Source organism: Sander vitreus, chromosome 20 (assembly GCF_031162955.1).
Source record: "Sander vitreus isolate 19-12246 chromosome 20, sanVit1, whole genome shotgun sequence".
NCBI classification, from domain to species: domain Eukaryota; kingdom Metazoa; phylum Chordata; class Actinopteri; order Perciformes; family Percidae; genus Sander; species Sander vitreus.
Window position 1 is genome coordinate 14,709,416 of NC_135874.1, and position 21,323 is coordinate 14,730,738.

The 21,323-nt window shown below is 38.5% G+C and overlaps 1 long non-coding RNA gene across 3 annotated transcripts; it reads right to left on the reverse strand.

Annotated features, from left to right (window-relative positions):
* Positions 1-751: 751 nt before the first annotated feature.
* LOC144535325 (uncharacterized) lies at positions 752-11,205 on the reverse strand. 3 transcript variants are annotated; one of them, XR_013503656.1, is made up of 4 exons: positions 10,925-11,205; positions 8,488-8,758; positions 3,195-3,404; positions 752-2,673 (listed from the first exon to the last, which is right to left on the reverse strand). It is a non-coding gene; the product is annotated as an uncharacterized LOC144535325 (long non-coding RNA). The 3 variants fall into 3 exon arrangements; XR_013503657.1 differs by lacking the exon at positions 8,488-8,758; XR_013503658.1 differs by lacking the exons at positions 752-2,673; positions 3,195-3,404 and adding an exon at positions 6,281-7,254 and having other exon boundaries at positions 10,925-11,204.
* Positions 11,206-21,323: the final 10,118 nt, after the last annotated feature.

Consider the following 21,323-nt stretch of genomic DNA (forward strand, 5'->3'; position numbering starts at 1 on the left):
TGAATGGGGTTTCAGTAAAAAATGTTTTATAGGAACACCAAAAAAGTTTTGAAAAGGATACCCTATCTATAATAGTACGTATCAATGCCCCTTGTGTTTGAAGTGGCCATATTATATTCATTTTCAGGTTCATAATTGTAATTTGAGATTGTTTCAAAATAGGTTTATATGGTTTAATTTTCAAAAAACACCATATTTTTGTTGTTCTGCCCATTGCTGCAGATCCTCTTTTCACCCTGTGTCAGGTCTCTGTTTTAGCTACAGAGTGAGAACTCTCAACTTCTGTAGCATCTTTGTTGGCAGTCGCACATGCGCAGTAGCTAGGTAAGCTCATAATTGCTAGCTAGCTGTTTCTCCAACTTTGGCCTGTACAAGGCAGAATTAGCCGGGAGACTTCTTCTAAACGAGGGCGCACTTCCAACTTTGCATGGAATACCTGCAGAACAGGGACATGTAAGTAGTTCTAGACAATTTATTTTGTAGATTAGGGTGAATTTGTGTGTGTTGTAGCAGTGTTTTGCCATTGAGAATGAGCTAGCATGCTAACGGTTAGCCCCCTAACCCCCTCGTTTCGGCTAGTGAGGTAGAAAACTGAAAGTTTGTATGCGTGTGGAAGCACCAGAGACACAAAATAACACACAAAAATGATTTTTTCATAATATGGGCACTTTAAACGATACATTTGAACCAGGTAATTCTTTGTTTCAATTATTCTCTGTAATGAGAAGTAAAATAAAGAAATTTACAGTGCTGAAAAAAATCTAGCCTTTATTAAAGCCATTGTTTCATAACAATTCATCATGAATATAAGTTAAATAAAGCAGTGAGAAATAGATTAATCTCCACATATGTGACAACCAACCCCCAGAGCAGTGAGACAACCATCCCCAACTGACCTCTTGACAAACATTTTAAGCTAGCTACCACATTGCTATAGCTTGCTAGCTTTTAGTTGACTCAAATCAAAGCTATAAATTTCAACTTTTTAATACATTTTTAAGTTCTAAATGACTAATAACCAACAAGCTTTTAATACAAAAACAACACCAACATGAAAAATTACTCTGACACATAAAAATCACAAAATATCTCCTCACCTCATAATGTTTTGTGTGTGTTTCACAAAACGACCAGTTCAAAATGAGCAGGACAACTGTTTAATATCAAATACATTGTCACAGTGCCCTCTAGTTCAGCTGTAATGAGCAGTGTGACAACTAACCTATGTGACAACTAACCCCCTAACTCCTCTAAACATCATGTCTGGATTAATTTTGTACATTATTGTTGCATAATAATGTAGTTGATGCTCAGATTGATAGAAAAAGTCTGCACTGTGTTGCCTCACAACAGTAAGGTAACTTTGACAAAAATGCTAATGCAGACTTGTTCACTATGATAGATTACATGACACATGCAAATGTGCAGCATGTTTTGATCATGATTAATAATTACAAAAACACTGGTATGGTCCTTCCAATTCATATTATTAAGGAGGTTTATGTGATTATATTCAGACAATAAAACTACCCATTGCTCAATAATGGAGTCTGGCTATCACACAAGCCTCTCCCTTCCTCCTCTGTAGTGAGGCGAACTGAACTGTAATGGAAAGTTACTAAAGCTGGTTTTTATGGTACGTCGGCCACTCCCTGTGGTTTACTCATAGGTGAGGTGGCGAGCTGCAGTATCCCTCACAGTCATGCTCTGTAATGTGTGGCCGGGTGTGTCCCTTGTGTGACTGTGGCGCAGATTAGCAGTTAAGACTAATAAATGCAGGGTACATGCATTTGCTTGTGACAAACAAAATAGCAACAATTTGACCAAGACATGGGCATAATTGCAAAGTGCAGAAGCCTGTACGGATGTGTGTTTTATTTTTTGTCTTTAGTGTTTTATGAGTCATCAGAGGGCAGGGCTCAACCACTGGACCAGAAGGCAAATAGACACTGCCCTAACAGTGCTTAAACATGCCCAAAGAGAAAGTGCCTGCAGCTAAATCAAAGATGAGTCATGGAAATGTAATTTTATAGTTACATGACAGGACTATGAAGCTTTTAGAAACCAATGAAGAGATTATCATAATAGCAATTTTTAGATTAGATTGCATTCAATTAGATCATTTCGCACAATTAATATTAAATATAAACTGAAATCTTAAAAAGAACACGTCTAAAAACAATACATATGAAATTACACCTTATAAAAAAAGAGACCTTCTAAATTAAACCAGTCCTAAACCAGTTACTGACTGCTAAAAACACCAAACAGAGGATAACCTTTAAACTATTGTGTTTTGAATTTAAGGTTCTTTCCTCCAAAATTGTCTCTACTGAATTTGGACTCAAACCTGGTGAAAACCAGGTGAATTTCGTATCAATTACCACCCCCCAGAAACAATTTCGACCTCAAAGATAACTTAAAAGACGAAGCAGCGACATGTTGCATAATCATAAAAAAAAAAAGGTAAGGTAAAAGTAAAGAACACCCTGCTGCAGTGCAGTATTACCTCTAAGGCCTCAGCCAAAACTCCCCTGTGAGCCACTGCATCATATCCTGCTCTCAGCTGCAGCCAATGCAGCACACCACCAGCATCTCCCCGTCCTGGCCAGAGGGGCTTTTCCAGTGCGGCAGGGCATTTGGCTCCAGACCCAGAGTGATGATGTCAGCTCACTGCACAGAGGTCACGGACTCAATTATTCACAAGGATGCCTCACTTTGGATCAATATATTTGGAGTATATTCCGGTGCACCAGTTAAAACAGTATAGTTCATTTGCTGTGCTGTTCTGGGCCGTCTGGTTTCCTGAAGAAACCACAAGTCAAGTCTTGGAGAGTTTCATAGTGGAGAAAGACGCAAGTTTGTAACCTGTTTTTGTAATGTACATATTATACCGAGCTCTAGCATGGCAGACTGGAAACCTAGTTCACACAATACTGTGCTTCTGTAACCCTGGCATAATTATCATGGACCACATGAAATGGTTTGGGGGGTTGGTGTTAATTATTAAGTGTCTGAGTCAATTCCAAAGCAGGCAAATAGCAGCAGAAAGGTCACCGGGAACAGGGCATCAAGCTAATTTCTAATGATTAAAAAGTACCCTGCTATCATTTGCAGCTAATAATTTTGATGCTACTGTATTCTCACGTTTAGCCATCACACACACCCATGCGCTCACATAACCACTCGCTTACATGCAGATGCTCGCCCACAGTCCCTTGTTCTTGTTCTGCAGTTTGTGTAAAACAGAGCAGGCCATCATGAGTTTTCATCCCCTCCTCCCTCCCCTGATTATTCTAACTGACAGTGCACTCTGTCTTTTCTGGGTTGCCTCTGCATGCCTCTGGGGCACAGATTGGCACAGAGATAAACTTAGCAACCGCTAGCCGGGTCAGACTGCAGCCCTAATAGAGAGAGAGAGAGAGAGAGAGAGAGAGAGAGAGAGAGAGAGAGAGAGCAAGAGAAGAGGAAAAGTGAGTGAGTGGGGGATGCAGTTTATGCCAGAATATATGAGACACAGCAGGTAAAACAGGTCAGCTTGAACACTGAAATTACAGAAAAAAGTTAGTTAGTTCTTTTGGCTTGTTAAGCATTTTACTGGACATAATGAAGACAAAACGAGATAAACACTGTACACGTATCATTAATGTTTAAGAAACTAGTTTTTTTATGAAAGTTAGATGAGAAGACTATAGTCTGGTAGGTAACCAGCTGTGAACCATAACGTGTCACTTTAGAGGTGTGGGAAGGTGGATTTTGTTACCCTTGAACCAGCAGTGCTGGCTATGTCCCCCTGTTTCCAGTGTTTGTGCTAAGCTAGCCAGCTGCTCGCTGTAGCCTTATATTTAGCATATAAACATGAGGGAAGAATCAATCTTTTCATCTAACTCTCAGCAAGAATGCAAATAAACATGTATCCCAATTTTTTTTATATAGTTTTGAACATGTTAAATAAAAAAGAACATGAACATTTGAGTACAGGCAAGAAAACCAACACAAACAAAATCCTCAGCAAACACATCTTTCAAAATTCCAGTAACCTATTGCCACAAATCACTCCATCATACCAAGGCCCTTCAGCTAAAGTGTTTGCTGTAGATACCATTGAGCTGCTGACATTTCCTCTACAACATTACACTTCTTTTAGAGATGATATGAGAGGCTCGTTGCCTTTGCCATATTGTGAGCCCCTTTATCGCCATGTCTATGCTTTTATTTCCACCATGGTTCATTATCATTTTATCAATTGATCTGCTCCCTCTTCACTCTCATGTTAAAGATTCCTACTCTTTTGCCTCGCTTACTTCCTGCTGTGGTCTTGTCACCATAGCAATGTGAGCTGCCTGCCTACGCTTTCTATTATCATTGAAAGACAATGGCTCTGTCGAAAAGAATTAAAAACATTCTCCAGGCAGCTCCCAGAAACTTTCATTCCCCACTTTTTCTGTATTATTAGAGGTTATTCTATAATAATAACAATAACCATTTATAATCTTCATTGATCCCCAATGGGGAAATTACAATTTACACACATACATGCTCAGGTTCTATACATGCACTAATGGAGAGATGTCACAGTGACTCAGCAGTCGCAGGCCACCGAAGGTGCGCTGAGCGGATGGGGGGAGTTTGGTGCCTTGTTTAAGAGCACCTTGGCAGTGCCCAGGAGGCGAACTGGCATCTCTAGCTTACAATCCACACTCCGTACTTTTGTCTATACAGGGACTTGAATCAGCGACCCTCTGGTTCCTAACCCAACTCCCTACGGTCTGAGCTACTGTCACTGTGGCTGATAAAGAATAAGTGGTCTAAAATGTCCTTATTATTATTATTACTATGCTAAACGCTATATTTGGAATAGGCAAGGAGCCAGGACTGGTACAAATATCCTGTGGCTATGAACACACAACGGATATCCCTGGAGGAAGAACTGCCACACTGTCTTCTGGACACTATGCTTCAACAGGAAGTGATTTATTAACCAAATATGGAAAATCTGATACGATGTTTGGTGCTTGTTGTTGTGTGTTTCCTCCATATTTTCATCATTTTATGTTTTTTTAACATTCTATTCTAGAGAACATTCTATTCTTTAAAAACATATTTACAACACTGTTGTATGTCCTGTGTATGACAGGAGTGTCAGTAAATCAGTTTGTTTTGTTTAACTTTAGGCTATTGTCTGCTATTGTCTGATTATGCAACACTACCAGACACACACAGATGGATATCTGCATGGTCTTCAGCTTTGACACTTGATGATTTTTTTCCACAAGCACAAAACTGTCGACACAACGGCTTTGTTTCACTGAGGTAATCTGGATAAAAGGCTGAGAAGCACAGACGGCAGAGCAGAGAGAGACAGAGAGAGGCTTCAATCTGTGTCCAGGCCTCAGGTCACGTTCTGCTCTAATGACGAGCACTCTGCTGTCCTTTCTATTTTTTCCTCCTCTTCTCCTCCTCCTTTCCTCACCCAAGGTGACCCTGCCCGGTGATGATGCAGCAGAGAGCTTTTGCACCAAACTCCTCTCCTTTGTCATCTGTTGTTTGTCCTTTTCTGCTGTCCACCATAAACCATTTTTTTTACTCTGTAGCCTGCATACTAAACACCCATATTGCAATTTAAAATGTTTTATTTAAGCAGGAAGTCACAGTTACATTTTGTATCCCCTTTTTCTGATCTCTTGTCCTAAAATAGCCACCTCAAAATAGATACTTTTGTTTAAACTGTTTTAGATTACACTGAGAGGTATTTTTAATATTTTGTTCAGCCCATTTATATCAATGAGGGTACTAAATAATCGAAACACCCCTCAAACAGCACCTAAAACCGCATCCTCTACCCTGAATCAACACTTCTCTAAATTAAATCCTATATAGAGGTAGGTTTTTGTATTAAACTGCATTAGTTTTAGCTAAGTGTACTTAATACCTGGGTAATTAAGTGTATATCTGTTAATGTAGAGTGAATGTGCTCATCCAGTCACATTTTAAATGCTTAAAATGGTCTGCATCCTGTTGAGATTTATCTCTAAAAACCTGCCTCTCTCTGTCTCTTATTGCTTTTTCTCTCTCCCACTCCCTGACTTACTCCCTAACTGTTGCCATGGAAACCAGGGGCAGTAAAAAAACACATTGACATGCTCACTGGCATCACTGTGTGATCTCCTGGCAGTGAGGGCATGTGGTGCATACAACACCAAGAGAGAGACAGACAGACAGATGAAGAGAGTCAAACACAGATGGAGACAGACAGTTTTTTTGTTTGTTTTTTTTTGGGGGGGGGGGCAGACAGCGGGAGGATGCCAAGAGAGTGTGTCACTGCTGACTGGTCAGTAATCTGGCAGACACCTGGTAATACACACACAAAGGAAGAATGACAATAAATGGTGAGTCTGTGGCTTCACTGTGGCTTCTAGTGTTATTAAGTAGAGGTTATTTTCCCTCTCTTTAATCGTGACTCTTGATATGACTCCATCAGTGCTGTTTACATTCCACCATGACAGTTGTCCCAGGGCGTTAACTGGGCTGATAACTCGACCACAGTGTGCACTAGTAGACACAATAAGAGAAAGCAGACAGAAAGACTAAGACAGGAAGGTGTGTATACGTAATGTCATTTAGAAAGTATTTTTCAAAAACCAAAACCTTTCTTCACAAACATTTTTTTTGTTGTTGTGTTTTTGTCATTTTCTGGACATGGAATAATAGTAATATACTTAAAAGTTTAGTAGATACAAACAGTAGATTGGATGAGAGATGGGGATGGCATGCAACAAAGATGCACAGGGAATGTTGCGATTATATAGTGTGCATTTTAGCCACTGGACTACCGGGACGCCCTAATAAAAATATATGCAGGTGACCTCATCTCTTTAGTTGTCATGGATGTTGTCCATGTTGTCCGTGACAATGAAGCAAACTTAATCCACAGAGGAAGACCCTGAGATGAGAAGCTCCAGAAAAAGCTATTGTGGACCTTTTAGTTCTCTGTTAAACTACTGTGGATTAATTTATTTAGAGACAAGGAGAAGGAGAAAAAGACATTAGAAAGAAGGTTAGGTTTTAAGTTACTATTATTAGGTTTATTCATTATTAGGCCTATTATGAGAAGTTTATTTATTGGTTGTACTTGTTTGTTTATTCAACAGGGACAATACTGAAACACATGGAAGGACAAATGCAACATTGAATGTTCACATCTTTCTTGTGTTTAAGCCATTGTTTCTCTTGGACATAATACATCCATGTGTGCTGTGGAACAAAAGAAACAAGAGGATATGTTATTCTTGGACTCTACGTGTTGTGTGGACAGTAAAGCCGACCACATCAACACCCAGCACACTGCCCTCGTCATGGGGATGAATACAGCCTTTTTTTTCCCTCTAGTGGGCGGGACAGTCCCCTTTTTTTCCCCACTGCGTGATTCTTATGAATACATTTTCAAGCAGGCCCGACATGCAGCAGTTTCCATGGTTACCAGCGGCACGCCAACGTTTTACAAGTGCAGGGTATTGGGAAGGAAGAGAGGTAGGCTACATGGGGACAACTGTGTGTGAGTGTGGTGAAGAGGAGGAGGAGGAGGAGGAGGAGGAGGAAGAGGAGGAGGAATAGGAGGAGGAGAAGGGAAAATGATGTTGCCGCACTTCCCGTCTTGATATCCTGTTTCCTGTTTCCTCTCCTGAGTGGAGGGGAGTATCTGTTCATTCTCCATCTGTCTTGTTATAATATACTGCCTTATCAGCCTCAGTGCATGTATGTGGAACATGCAGCACAGAACGTATTTCCCCTTTAATAAATAGACTCTTAATTGCGGCAGAAATCATTTGCAGATATCAGCGCAAGGTTTGGGGTTACAGACCCCTTGCTGTTTAGGTAGCTCCCTCGCCCTCCTGTTCACGGGTGTAATTATCTGTGATAATACTTTTTTTTTTTGGACACTAACAGATGAATGCTATACCCCCTACTCGCACTCATCAGGATGAAAGAAAAGGAAAAGGAGGGGAGAATAAGATAAGAGAGGAAGAAGGGGTTAGAGAGAGAAGCATGAAAATGGTGAAATATTCATGAGAGAGAGAAAAAGAGAGGCGAGCAGAAAAGAAAGAGACAAAGAGTTAGACACAGTACATGCATGTGTGTGTGTGAGTGAGTGAGTGTTATTCCTAAGACCAGGCCCTTACATATCAAACATTTTCTTTTATCTGCAGCGTCAGTTTAAGCCTGCTACTAATTTCCATAGACAAGAGCATCTATACACTGTCCCTACAGGAAGATATTTACATAAAAATAGAGGGGTCAGAAAAGGCTGAGCGTGCATAAAGCCCTCTTTAGTTGTGTGAAGATGCGTTGTATGAGGCAGTGCATGTGTGTGCGTGTGTTTGTGTGTGTGTGTGTGTGTGTGTGCGTTTGTGCGTGCGTGCGTGCGTGCGTGCGTGCGTGTGTGTGTGTGTGTGTGTGTGTGTGTGTGTGTGTGTGTGTGAAGCTCACTTTATTGCCTGAAGGCAGAACAGGACAGAAGGTGTGTTGAAACAGATCTTTAAAAAAGATCAATGTTATACAACCTGTTTCTTTTTCAAATATGTGGAATGGGTTTGATTACTGCATTTTGATTTCACATAAATGTTATCATATGCTGCCCTCATCTGGCCTGTAACTGATACTGCTGCACTGTTAAAGATGGTGCTGCCTCGTCTCTGTGAGTGCAGAGAGGGTGGATCATAATGATGCATTGTTGTGTCTGCCGTCTTGTTAGAGGTGTCTAAAAAAAAAACAGACGTTGTGTTTAGCTTCATTGTGCTTCTACTGTGCATTTATTGTATTTAACTGATCACCTTAGATTTTCAGTTGACTTTTAAGAAAAATGTTAGTTATTTCCAGGAAAGAAACATTGTAAAACTACACTTCTTCTGACCTTTCCAACCCCTAAAACAAATAATCCTGTCTTTTGTCTCCTCTCATCCTGACCATTGTAATGCAGCGTCTTGTTGTTTCAGCCAAAAAAACGGTGCCACCATTACAGTATTTTCTAAATTATGCTGCATGATTACATAAGAGTCTACAGAGGTGCCATATTGCTGGCTTCCTGGTAAATTTAGGATTGAATTCAAAATACTTCTAATGACTTTTAGTGCCGAACACGAGTCCAACATATATCATGAAATTGCTGCCAAACAGGGATTTTAATCAGAAATACTGAGGTAAATCCTAGATGAGCCTTTTCGGCCTGGTTTAATTGTAAAAATGAAACTATTTGATCATTTCCAGACACATTGTTTTAAAAGGGAATTCATGTAAAGGCTCGAAAAAGTGCAAACATGGCTGTAAAAAAGCAGGTGTATAGGCTGACATACATCATGTTAATCTTATTTTAATAATCACATATGTGACCTTTTTCTTTGAAAGTTGTTTGAAGTTTGAAAGTGATTATAACCCTAGTAAAATTCTGACTAAAATTTAAAATTTACACATGGCAACAGGTTTCTAAATCTCCCACATCCCCAAAAATGGGAGGATATGACCTCAGTTTCCTATAGCTTTGGGCCTGCATATACACCCACTAGGCATCTCAGGTCATTAGAACAACATCTCTGGGTTCTACTAACTTTGGTGTGCATTTATAGCCCGGCTGTTTAGGTGCCTTTAAATAAGAAGTGATGTCTGGTGATGAATAAAATCCAAATCTTTGAGTCTTGACAGCAGTCTTCTCCAGACATAATTTCAAATTGATTTACAGAGTTCAAAATACTCAAAAGTGAATAAAAACAAGAATATTCCATATGAAAAAAAAAACAATTATTCAAGATTTTCTGTGAGAGCATGCAGTTGGATCTTTCTGTGTGTATGTGTGCGTTTACATACACGTGCCACATACATTTCTATGGACATATCTCAACAGCACACAAATTGAAACAATGAACCACATAAAAATCCCAAAACAAAGGTGACAGTTAGCCTAACCCAGCTTGTCAACTGCAGTGATTTTTCTGCTCCACCCTGGTAAGAACAAGGACGGAGGTGTTGCTGGTTTGACTGGTCTGTAGATCAGCTAACAATAGCCATTCATGTAAAGAAGTTGTTTTAGCAGCAGTTTCACACTCCCTCTGAGCTCTGCGCTCCGTTCACACGTAAAAGCCGAAAACCTGATGTTGAGACAGATAGCAGAAAATCGAGACTAAAGCAATTTTACTGCTTTACTGTTATCAAACTGCTTATCAACTACATAGATTATTAAGATTCCAACGCTTATTAAGTAAAATGATTATCAAGTAGAGTTAAAAATTTGCGATTAATGTTAGTACATATTTTTTTTAAATTAATAATATTTTCTCAATTGTATTTTCTGCATTTGCAACATAAACTCAACCACACTAACTAATCTCTAGCTAAAAGACCTGTTTTTAGTTTTTTTCTCTACTGTACCTATGGATTATATATTGTATATTTATTTCCTACAAAATTATTAGGAAATTCAGGACCTTTCAGGAAGGCGAGGTTATTAATGTCCTAACAACAATCTCTCCATGCTGCCAGGAATAACATTTTGTTGGGGCAATACTGAAATGTTTATTGATTTATTTATTTGTTCTAAAAATAGTCTGATTTTTCGAGTCAGTCTAACAAAATAGACATGTTTTTGGAATTGTTTTTGTGTGTGGCATTTTTAGGCCTTTATTACAAAATGGACACGTTTTTAACTGTAAACTACCTCACTAAAGCATATACATTTCTGCAGATGAGGAAACTGTCCGCCATATTGTACTACAAATCAACTTTATATTTTACCATAATGTAGTGTGTTGAAAAACCTTCCCTGTTTCTCACCTCCCCCAGTTTGGCCATGGTTCAAGTGAAACTCCTCTGTTTTCTTCCACTCTCTGTCAAGGCCTAACATGAACTTTTTTAGTGTGGCTGTCTTGTCACTTACCTCCAACCTATCTTTTGGAGTTCCTCAAGGATTCCCCAAAATCTTCCTGTTCAGGAGGAGGCAGGGTCCTGCTCAGCGTTTTAGCGAAGTTGATGCTTTCTATATGTTACAGGTTAAACAGGTGGAGAGGACAAATGGGTTTCACTACAGCAGCTCCTTCACAACATGAAGATCGCAGTAATCGCCAAAAAGCAACGGTTGGCTTGAAGACAACAGAAACTGCTGCAGGTTTATACATGCCCTCTGAGATCCTGTTGACTGTATCACCACAGAGAAATTAAATCTGAGACTGTGTGTGTGTGTGTGTGTGTGTGTGTGTGTGTGTGTGTGTGTGTGTGTGTGTGTGTGTGTGTGATTTATAATCCCTGAGTGAAACTTCTCCTATATTTCTTGTTCTGAACCTCTTTTGATTGTTGTGAACACTATGAAAATCAAACCCCCCACAATGTGATGACACTTTTTATGTGTAAAATCTCTCCTCACAGGTATTCCCCTGTGTAAAAATAGAGTGAAGTTGGAGGAATAGAGGGATTTGACCTCTGATAATTACAAAATAAAAGACTTTTCAAGGTTCAAGTTTCAAAATGACAATGCTTCCATCCTAATCAACCCACACAGATTAACAAAACATCAGAAATTAATAATAAACCCATAGATAAAAACAACATCAAACTATATGTTGCATGATAAAGCTGTTAACATCTGTTAAAAGAATCATTGAAATACAACTCAAAGACAAATGGCCACCTTACAAAGTTCTGGTTGTACTGTCGTATCCTCTGTGGAATGTGTTTAGGGGGAAACAGTGAAACAGAAAGAAGGCCCGATTCCACTTTGAGGAGTGTTGAAACGTCTCTACCAATAGGCAGGAAAAGGAACTACATCAGGTCTGGTCAAAGTCCCCTCAGTTCACCTAAACATCACTGATGATACGTGGGGTTTATGCATCATGTGTTTATATATCGTGTCATTTTGACAGCTGTGAAAGTAAATTAAAGACATCATTTATCTAAGAGATATTACACTAAAGCTACAGGAAAACATCCAGCCAAATCAAAATGACTGGGAATGTCAAACTGTTGTTTTATAACAAAGTACATTTTCCAGAAACATGTAAAATATCTTTTTGTTTCCTGCTTCCTCCTGAAGACACATTTCAGGTTTGACAGCAAATCTGTTCAGGAAGGATTCCTCTCTGCTGCGTGGTGTGACTGAGTTTGTCACGCAAGTGTGTTTGTGTGTGGGTGAGAGTGAACGTACGTATGCCTGAGTACATGAATGTGACATGAACTCCTACTGCGCTCATAAATCCAGCTTTCCTTTCTCCCCTTTACTTTTTGATGGCTGCAGTTCTTTGTACGTCTTCTCTCTGGGGGGAAACGACATGTGTGCCAAATAGTCAATGCAGTGGTTAAAAGTACATTTACTCAAGAATTGAAGTAGTACGATGAGGTACCAGAATGTTTCCATTTTATGTAACCGTCTACTCCAACTTCACTACATTTCAGAAGCAGATTTTTACATTAATTTCACAGACGTAGCTACTACAGTAGCTACTTTGCAGATCAAACTTTTAAAAACCTTTATTGAGCAAAAGATATAAATTGCATTGAATCTACAACACTATCAAAAATGTCTACATTGCTCTCTGTAAATCCTTTGCATAGTCCTGCATATTTGCAGTTGACCATGTGCAAAATTGTATACATATATTATATACAGTAGATTGCCTTAACATTGTGGCATATGCATAATTTACATACATATTCATAATTTAATTTCTTTTTTTCATACGTTTGAATTTAATCTTTAAAAGAAGTTAAAATGACTACCACCTTGGTGTGCTACAACATTAAAATGCTACGTACATTTTAATGCATCAGTCCAATGATATACAGATGTAGAACACTCACACTCACAGCTGTTTTTCTTTGTTATACCTTAAGTACATTTTTCTGACACGTAAGTAGTAGAACTAAGTAAATACATCAAAATATATTTTTTACATTGTAGCATTGCTACTTTTACTTGAGTAAAAAAAACTGACTACTTCTTCAGTGCAATGAAACATGAGGAGGCTGTGATTGCTGCTTATTGCTGCAATTAGTTAGAATCAATCACAGCAGAAAGAAAACTGGACTGGGCAGACTGGGTGGTTGAACCAGGTGACAAGTGGCAGAGCTTGTTTGGCAGTCTCCCACGCTTTCTTCAACAATAACTGCCTTCAGTCACAAGTCCCCTCACTGCTCCCATCCATGAACTACATTCAGCTCCCATGTGACATATAAATAAGGCCCACAGTTTTGTCTGCATGTTTCTCAAGTCACAACAGTGCAATTAATAAAGGTTGAGCAATTATCAACCACAGAAAAAAAGGCAAAAAGAGGATTTTGTTTGATTATTCTAAACCTTGGCTGCTTTATCAACATTGATATTATAAGACCTGTGAAGGTTGTAAACATCCAGACATTCACGTTTCAAGTTTCAAAGTTTTTATTGTCATATGCACAGTAAGGAAACATGTTCCCCTGTACAATGACATTCTTCCTTTGCTTCCCATAGAATGCCAAACAATGTAGAATCTACAATTCAAGCAGATAACAATAATATAATAAGTTTATTTAGCACCTTTTACAGAACAGTCACAAAATGCTTCACAAGTAAAAGTGTTAAAAATGAGACCACTGCGTGCATAAATCCAGCTTTCCTTTCTCCCCTTTACTTTTTGATGGCTGCAGTTCTTTGTATGTCCCCTCTGGGGGGAAACGACATGTGTGCCAAATAGTCAATACAGTGGTTAAAAGTACATTTACTCAAGAACTTAAGTAGTACGATGAGGTACCAGAATATTTCCATTTTATGTAACCGTCTACTCCAACTTCACTACATTTCAGAAGCGGATTTTTACATTAATTTCACAGCTGTAGCTACTACAGTAGCTACTTTGCAGATCAAACTTTTTTTTTTTACAGAACAGTCACAAAGTGCTTCACAAGAGTAAAAGTGTTAAAAATTAGACCAAAAAACTGTAAAAAGAACAAGCAATGAAAAAGAATAAAAGAAAAATGGAAAATACAACTTAACAAAATTACTGACATGAGACAAAGGCCAGTTTAAATAGGTGCGTCTTCAGCTTCAGCTTTAAAAGCGTCAACAGAGACCACAGAACGTCCGTAACCTACTGGTAATATACGGACGGAGCAGGTCCGAGATGTACACAGGTGCCTTAACATGCAAGGCTCTACGTAAATGTCAGAACAAGAACCCTAAAATGAGAGACAGATCCAGACAAACCACTTGTGTCTGAGGCCTGATTAGAAGATTGAGGGATTTCAACTGTGGAGATCTCATCTGATCAGCATGTTACAGCAGCAGAGGTTGAGTTACAACATCACACTTACTCACCACTAAAAATAGTGGATTGGTTTTGCATCTGATACTATGCTATCTAAAACTGAAGAGCATGATCCCAGCTGATAATAGTGAGCTGTTTTTGTTTTTCTACAGGTAAATTTAAAGAGTTCTGTTATTGTGTCTCAAGACATACAGTATGTCTCTATGTGTGTTTTAAATGAAGGTGACAACATTTCCCATGGATGTAAGTCTTAAAATAGTACATTGAAGCGACCATGTACACTCAAGAATGTTATGTGTTCTGTTGGCCTGCATTACTCAAACCTCACTCACCTTACACTTATAGCTGACTGTAAGTACAAAAACAGTCACTTTTTATGGAATTAAACATGTTACTAAATAGATACTTAGCCCAACAGTTGCAGTTGGGAAGATAAAGGATGCACACAACATTTCCTTTAATAACAGCAATAGTATATGTGTTGAGTGTAATTTGGGTATATGCTACTTGCAAACATCCTCCTACATTTACCCATGGAAATTTCCGAGCCTGAGGAGCTCCTCCACAACACGGTTGTTTTCTATTTATCAGGTGGCTGAATCCCACACTGACGTTTCACAGATCATCATCTCACCTCCAAATGAAACCTTAGGTAAATGAAGCTGAAGTCACAAGAACGCAAGGAGATGTAAACATTAATTTGGCTTACAGTTCTAATGCAGTAGTCTGTTTTACAATATGAGGCATGAGACACCCACCCTGGAGGGTCTTTGTTCAAGTTTTTAGCCTGTTTTTTTTTGTTGTTGATAGAATTAGACATTAGCTATTTACTGGATCGGATCAAGTCTGTGAACGTGTTGGAATGTTCTCAAATTGCAGCTTCACTTTCTCTGTTGTTTCACCATCAACCAACAGGTGCTGTCTCAGTAAATGTATGCTGCATATGATACATTTGGTGGGATATTTAAATATTTAGGGTTATGACTGTGTTTTTAAACTTAAAAGGAAAATAAGGAATTACTGGGGTTTCAGAGTATTTGGGATATCTATGCCGACCCTACACCTACACCTTGCTAGTAAAGGGTTGGAAGTCCTTTTGCCTTCAGAACTGCCTTACTTCTTCGTGGCATAGATTGCTGTGCTGGAAACATTCCTCAGATTTTGGTGACATGATATAGCATCACGCAGTTGCTGCATGTTTAAGAAACAGGTTGAGATGATTTGAACATTGTGATATGGCACGTTATCCTGCTGGAAGTAGCCATGTCTACATGCCTAAATGCATTGAGTTGCTGCCACGTGATTGGCTGATTAGATGTTTGTGTTAACAAGCAGTAAAGTGTGAGTGTATATGTAATGGTTGATGGAATGTTTAGTAGAAAAAACATCATAATTAAAAGATTACCGAAAAGCGGACCCAACCCCTTTATAGGTTTTTACAATCACTTTGCTACTAATTTCAGAACCTTGACGTAATTTTTCAAAACTCTAGACACAAAACTCAAAACGATCATCACTTGTAACACAGGCTGTCCAATGTTCAAAACATTGCATTGTGCATTCATATCTTTAAATAAATCTTGCACTTGCACAATCATTGGTTCAATAAACAAATTTATTGTGAAATACCATTGAAATCTCGTTATCTTGAAACTTTCATGATCTAAACATGGAATATTGTTTGTCTGTTCCCATACAACTATGCATTAAGAGTAATGCAACAGTTACTTATCCTTTTGAGTAGTTGTATCGATTGATAGTTAGATCATTGTAATGAAATGAATAGACAATCATCTGAAATGTAATGTGTGAATTGCTTTTTGAAATAGTAGTACTTTGATGTTAAGTTGTGTCATATTGAAAAGGTGATCTTTGTTAAATGAACAAATGATCTTTGGTTTATGTGTATTGTATCCAAGCAATTGAAAAAAGTGTTAGAGTTTTGAAAATTGTGTATTTTGAAAAACTGTAATCGGACTGAATGGTCAGTAGTGTTTGAGCTAAAACATCAGCAGTGTTGTGAAGCAAAACACACAAACACTCAAGAATCCCAGAATCCCATAACACCTAAAAAAAGAACTGACCTGTTTCCTCCTTTGTGTGTGGTGTGTGTGTGTGTGTGTGTGTGTGTGTGTGTGTGTGTGTGTGTGTGTGTGTGTGTGTGTGTGTGTGCATTAGCTCAAGTGTTTTAGGAGTAGCGCAGCAGCATGTGGGTGTGCCGTGCCCTCAGTGTCTGTGTATGTTTTTACTGTCATCAACAGTGTGATACCATCTAACCCCGGCCTTAGCAAAGCGCTGAAAAGTATCATGACCATGGAGGAATTCTGATGAGGCTGTATTGTCAAACGAAAACCACAAGTAATTAAATACAGTAGCAATGACAATCCCACAAAGTCAATAAAATGATATTTGTGCATCAGTCTCACTGAGCAGATGCAAATAATATAACTACACATAATTTCAAACCTCAACTGCTCTTTGTCAGTCTGTGTCCATATATAGTATGTCTGTCAACATTTAGTGAGACAACGACCAACAACATGATAATGATCTTCAAACACACTACAATGCTGTTTCATTGTTCATATAGGCTCTTCAGCTGTTTAGCCAACAACAGTGAGCTTCACTGTGAGTTCCCAAACTTCAAACCTACTCTGACAGTTTAGTGTGATTCAAACAGACCTCAATACAGTTACAAGTGCTCTTAGCTCAGACAAGTGCTCACATGCTAGAAAAGTGGGGATGGATTTGCATCTTATTTCCATCCCAGTTAGATGCCTGGAGTTAGGCGAAACGGCATTAAATACCAACTGCCTTCTAGGAGGAGGGAGGTGGAAAAGAGGGATGGGATACAGGACAAGGGGGCACACACAAGGCATCCTGGAGGGTTTGAGTCGTTGGAAACTGTTGGGATTGGCTTCATGTTGCATCCAGGCTGCACTGACACATGCTTGGATGTCCACTGTCTGTGCTTTATTGCAGCACCGCCGCCTTTCATTTCTCGCTGTATGTTTGTGTTTCTCTTCCAAACAGTCATGAGATCATCTCTTTGCCTCGAGCTATTGAACACCAGCAACTACTGCAAGCCTGGCCTGGGTGTGGGTTTAATTAAAGCAACAACAAAAAAAAGCTTGCAATGAGTACTTCTTTTGCTTTGGATATTAAGATTATTTTCTCTCTTCAAGACAGGTTTTCTTTCTCTTTTGGTATGTTTTTAGGGTTTTTAACTCCTTTTTGAATGTGTTTAAGTAAAGGGAGTAAAGTTGTTTTGCACCTTTGTAGGTTAGACGTCACAAAGTGTTTCACAATAATAATGATAAAAAATAAAAATAATAAACAAAATGTACTGCTTGTTGTGCACGGATCTTAAATCCAACAGGAGAGTGTTGCAAAGTTTAGGAGCCATGACTGAGTCTGGAACAAGGAAAAACAAATAAAACCAGATCAGAGAATCTTAGAGACCTACTGGTGATATAAGGCTGGAATAGATCTCTAATTTAGGCAGGTGCTTGACCATACAGACCTCTAAAAGTAATCACAAGAACTGGGTTTTGAATTTGATGGGGACCTGGTCTAAAGCCTTGCAACAGCAAGTAGTCTGGACCGCTTGTAAATGATTCAGGGAAGTTTGCTTACATTAGACAGGTGAAGATGAAATAAAAGCATGAATAATTATCTCCATCTCAGTTTAAGACACAATAGGTTCAAGTTAAGCAAAATTCCTCTGCTGGAAAAACAGGAACAAATCAAACGCTTCACATACTGGTCAAGAGATGAGTGCCTGCTCAAAAGTGACAGAGGTTGAAGAGGTTTTCCTGCACCTCAGGGACAAGAGCGACAGGGATACAGATAACCTCTGTTTTATCAGGATTAAATTGTAGAAAGAATCAGCCATACATTTTAATCTAATTTTGGCAGTCATGTAAATTAAATCATGTGTTGAGGGTTAAGAGAGATGTTTACTTGAATATCATCTGCATAGCAGTGATCACATTTCATGAGTTTCTAGTTAGTTTCATTGATTATAAAATTTAGTATATAAAACCCGACGCAGCCTTGCTCCACTGTACTCTAGCTACTCTATCAGGACAGGAAAATGAAATGTGCTACATAAATAAAGTTTTGCTTGCTTTGATTGATAATATATACTTTTAAAACACCTTAATATGTATACAAAGCAAAGGAGATCGGACCATAAACAGAACCCTGGGGCACACCACAAGACAAAGATGCAGAGGACGCAAAGTTGAAAAACTCCCATAAGAGAGGTAGGCTACTTATTAATAATATATGTTTATCTAAACACCTATTTTTTCTTTAATTATCTTTGTATTTGAAGCTACCAGCACATTCAATTAGTTACAGATTTAGATTTTACATAAAAAAACACATGCTAAGATTATAAAACACAATGCATTGTTAAATAGTAAACCTGTGGTTTACAAGCTTTTTGGCTTGTGACCCAGAAAGTCAGTGTCTACTGTACGCTTGTTATGTTTCAAGTCTAAGAGTTGAGGTTCAGAGAGGTAAAATGATCCAATATTTTAAAATGTAACCGAGTTTAGAGAAAAGTCAAAAAAAGGTGAATACAAATGTTGCTTTTTATTCTTTCCTTTCCCATTAATCATCATCTCACAACTATACATTTTGCTAATAATTCTGAACTTTTACTTAAGTAGGATTTTAAATGCAAAGACTTCTACTTGTAATGGAGTGTTTTTGCATTGCTGCATTTGCACTTTTACTCAAGGATCTGTCTAAATCTATCTATCTATCTTCCATCTACCGAGAATAACTCGGCAGGTCTTTTCTCAGGTTTGATCTCACGCTTTGATCCACACTCTTTTTCGTTTTTCTGTTTTCCCCCCATGGTTTGGCCTCTCGGCTCCATGTCGAGTCAGGATCAAGTCAGACCCACCATCAGCACTCCGAGCACATATTCCCAGCCTCACACACACACACACACACACACACACACACACACACACACACACACACCCTCGTATCCTCTCTCACTGTATTATCCCATGTCCTCAGTGCAAACACAAACAAGCTTCAGGAGAAGCAGGTGTCCTTCCACTGGGATAAATAAACAGTAAACCAGGATCCAGGAGCAGGAGGTTGAGTCCGTTTTGGTGTGCGGAGAGAGGAAGTGTGTGTGTGTGTGTGTGTGTGTGTGTGTGTGTGTGTGCGCGTGTGTGTGTGTGTGTGTGTGTGTGTGTGTGTGTGTGTGTGTGTGTGTGTGTGTGTGTGTGTGTGGGTGGGGGGGGTTTCTGTCTCAGTGGTGTTTGTGGGGAGAAACTTTGAATATTGCTGATAGCATCTTTTAAGCTCCCACTGTCTCTAACAAAGCTGTTTGTTTTCACTCAGGGTGTTTCTTTTCGTCTCCTGTTTTGGGGTTTTAAGGTTTTATTATAAAGGTTTTTTAAGCTTTTTTTATCACAATCATCACAGCTAGTTGTAGAGGATTATGAAAAATAAAGCCAAAGCAAACACAGTATGTCACATCGGACCGGCTCAAAATATCTGATAGATTGATAAACTTGTTTACAGTAAAGTTGGCAACTAATTGTTAACATTTGTCATACCAGGCTTCCATAAAAAAAACTCCCCGTTCAATAAAACCCCATTGAGAGTAATTTGCTCCTGATTCATGCTACTTGCTGCAGGATGCTGTAGATTAGATGTTAGCTGTTTTTCATTTGCACTTTTGATGGTTCTGGAGGTTTCGGGACTTATTTGCCTCTCACCTGCAGCTGTGCAGGCTGATGGTAATCTGTCCTCAATGAGAATGTCAACAATGTTCTATGTCATCATCCAGTAACACTGGCACAGGTGGGAGTATTTCTTCATAAAATGTGGAGGAAAGTTAACCTAAGCAGAATGAAAAACTGACTCAGCCATGTGGAGGAAAATGTTACGTATATTTTATTTTGTCAGTTTGCACGTGGTAATCTGAAACAAGATTTTAGGATTCAGTCTCTCGGTGTCTTCTGGGGATGTAATGGAGAAAAGAAAACCTACTTTTACATTGTTTTACTTCATTTTATTATTTTATTTATTGAAATAGATTTTTCCAAATTTCCAAGCTCACAAAATGCTCAAAGATGTAAACGGACAGATCTAGAGCGTTTCAATTTTTAAGGATTTACATTTCTTACAAAAATTGTAATCGATTGTTTTATGATCAAGTGATCCAACAAAAGGTTTCAAAACTATTGATTAGCGGTCGAAACAACCATCTCACCACAAGGTCCATTTAGTGGAAAACTCTCTGTTCTGGAGCTTTTGACCAGGATCTGTATACAAATTGTAGATGTTCAGGTTTTCATTTTTTTTTCAAGCAATTAATTGTAATCAGGTCAATAACACTATAAATCTAAACAATAAACCAAACATATTCATATTTTATCCACCGATTCAATACTGATATCCATTCAGATTCTGACATTTTTAAGCAGACTATAGGCCATGACATCAAAGGATAGGTAGACAATTTTTTAAGTCAGTCTCTGAATTTTGAACTTACTGTAAAAGACATTAACTATAGAAGATACTCACTTGATTTGTCTAAGTCAGACTGCTGAAGCCTCATATTTTCTTCAGATAAACTTTAGAGTATAGCCTATATGTAAAGAACAAAGCGTGGGTTTTTTTATGGCCACAGCAAGTAAAACCTGTTTCAATGTCCATGTGGGCACCTGACTGAAAATGTTGAACCAACCCTTTAAAAACAGCTTCTTTGTCGATGTCATTATAAACTGAGTCAATTTTGAGCCTCATGTTAACTTACATTAAATTGATTTTAATGATCTCCATGCAGTGATGATTACAGATTTGACATTTGGGGAAAAGAGAGCACTGTATCTGGTCAGTACTCAATACCTGCAGATACACGTGCGTTTTTTTATGATAATTATTATTATTTTTGATTCTCATTGGAGGACAGGCATTCCATACATATAGACTACATTACTGAACATAAAGTCATACCTAAAACATACATAATTACCATTACTGCCTATAATGCTGCAGTAATCATGA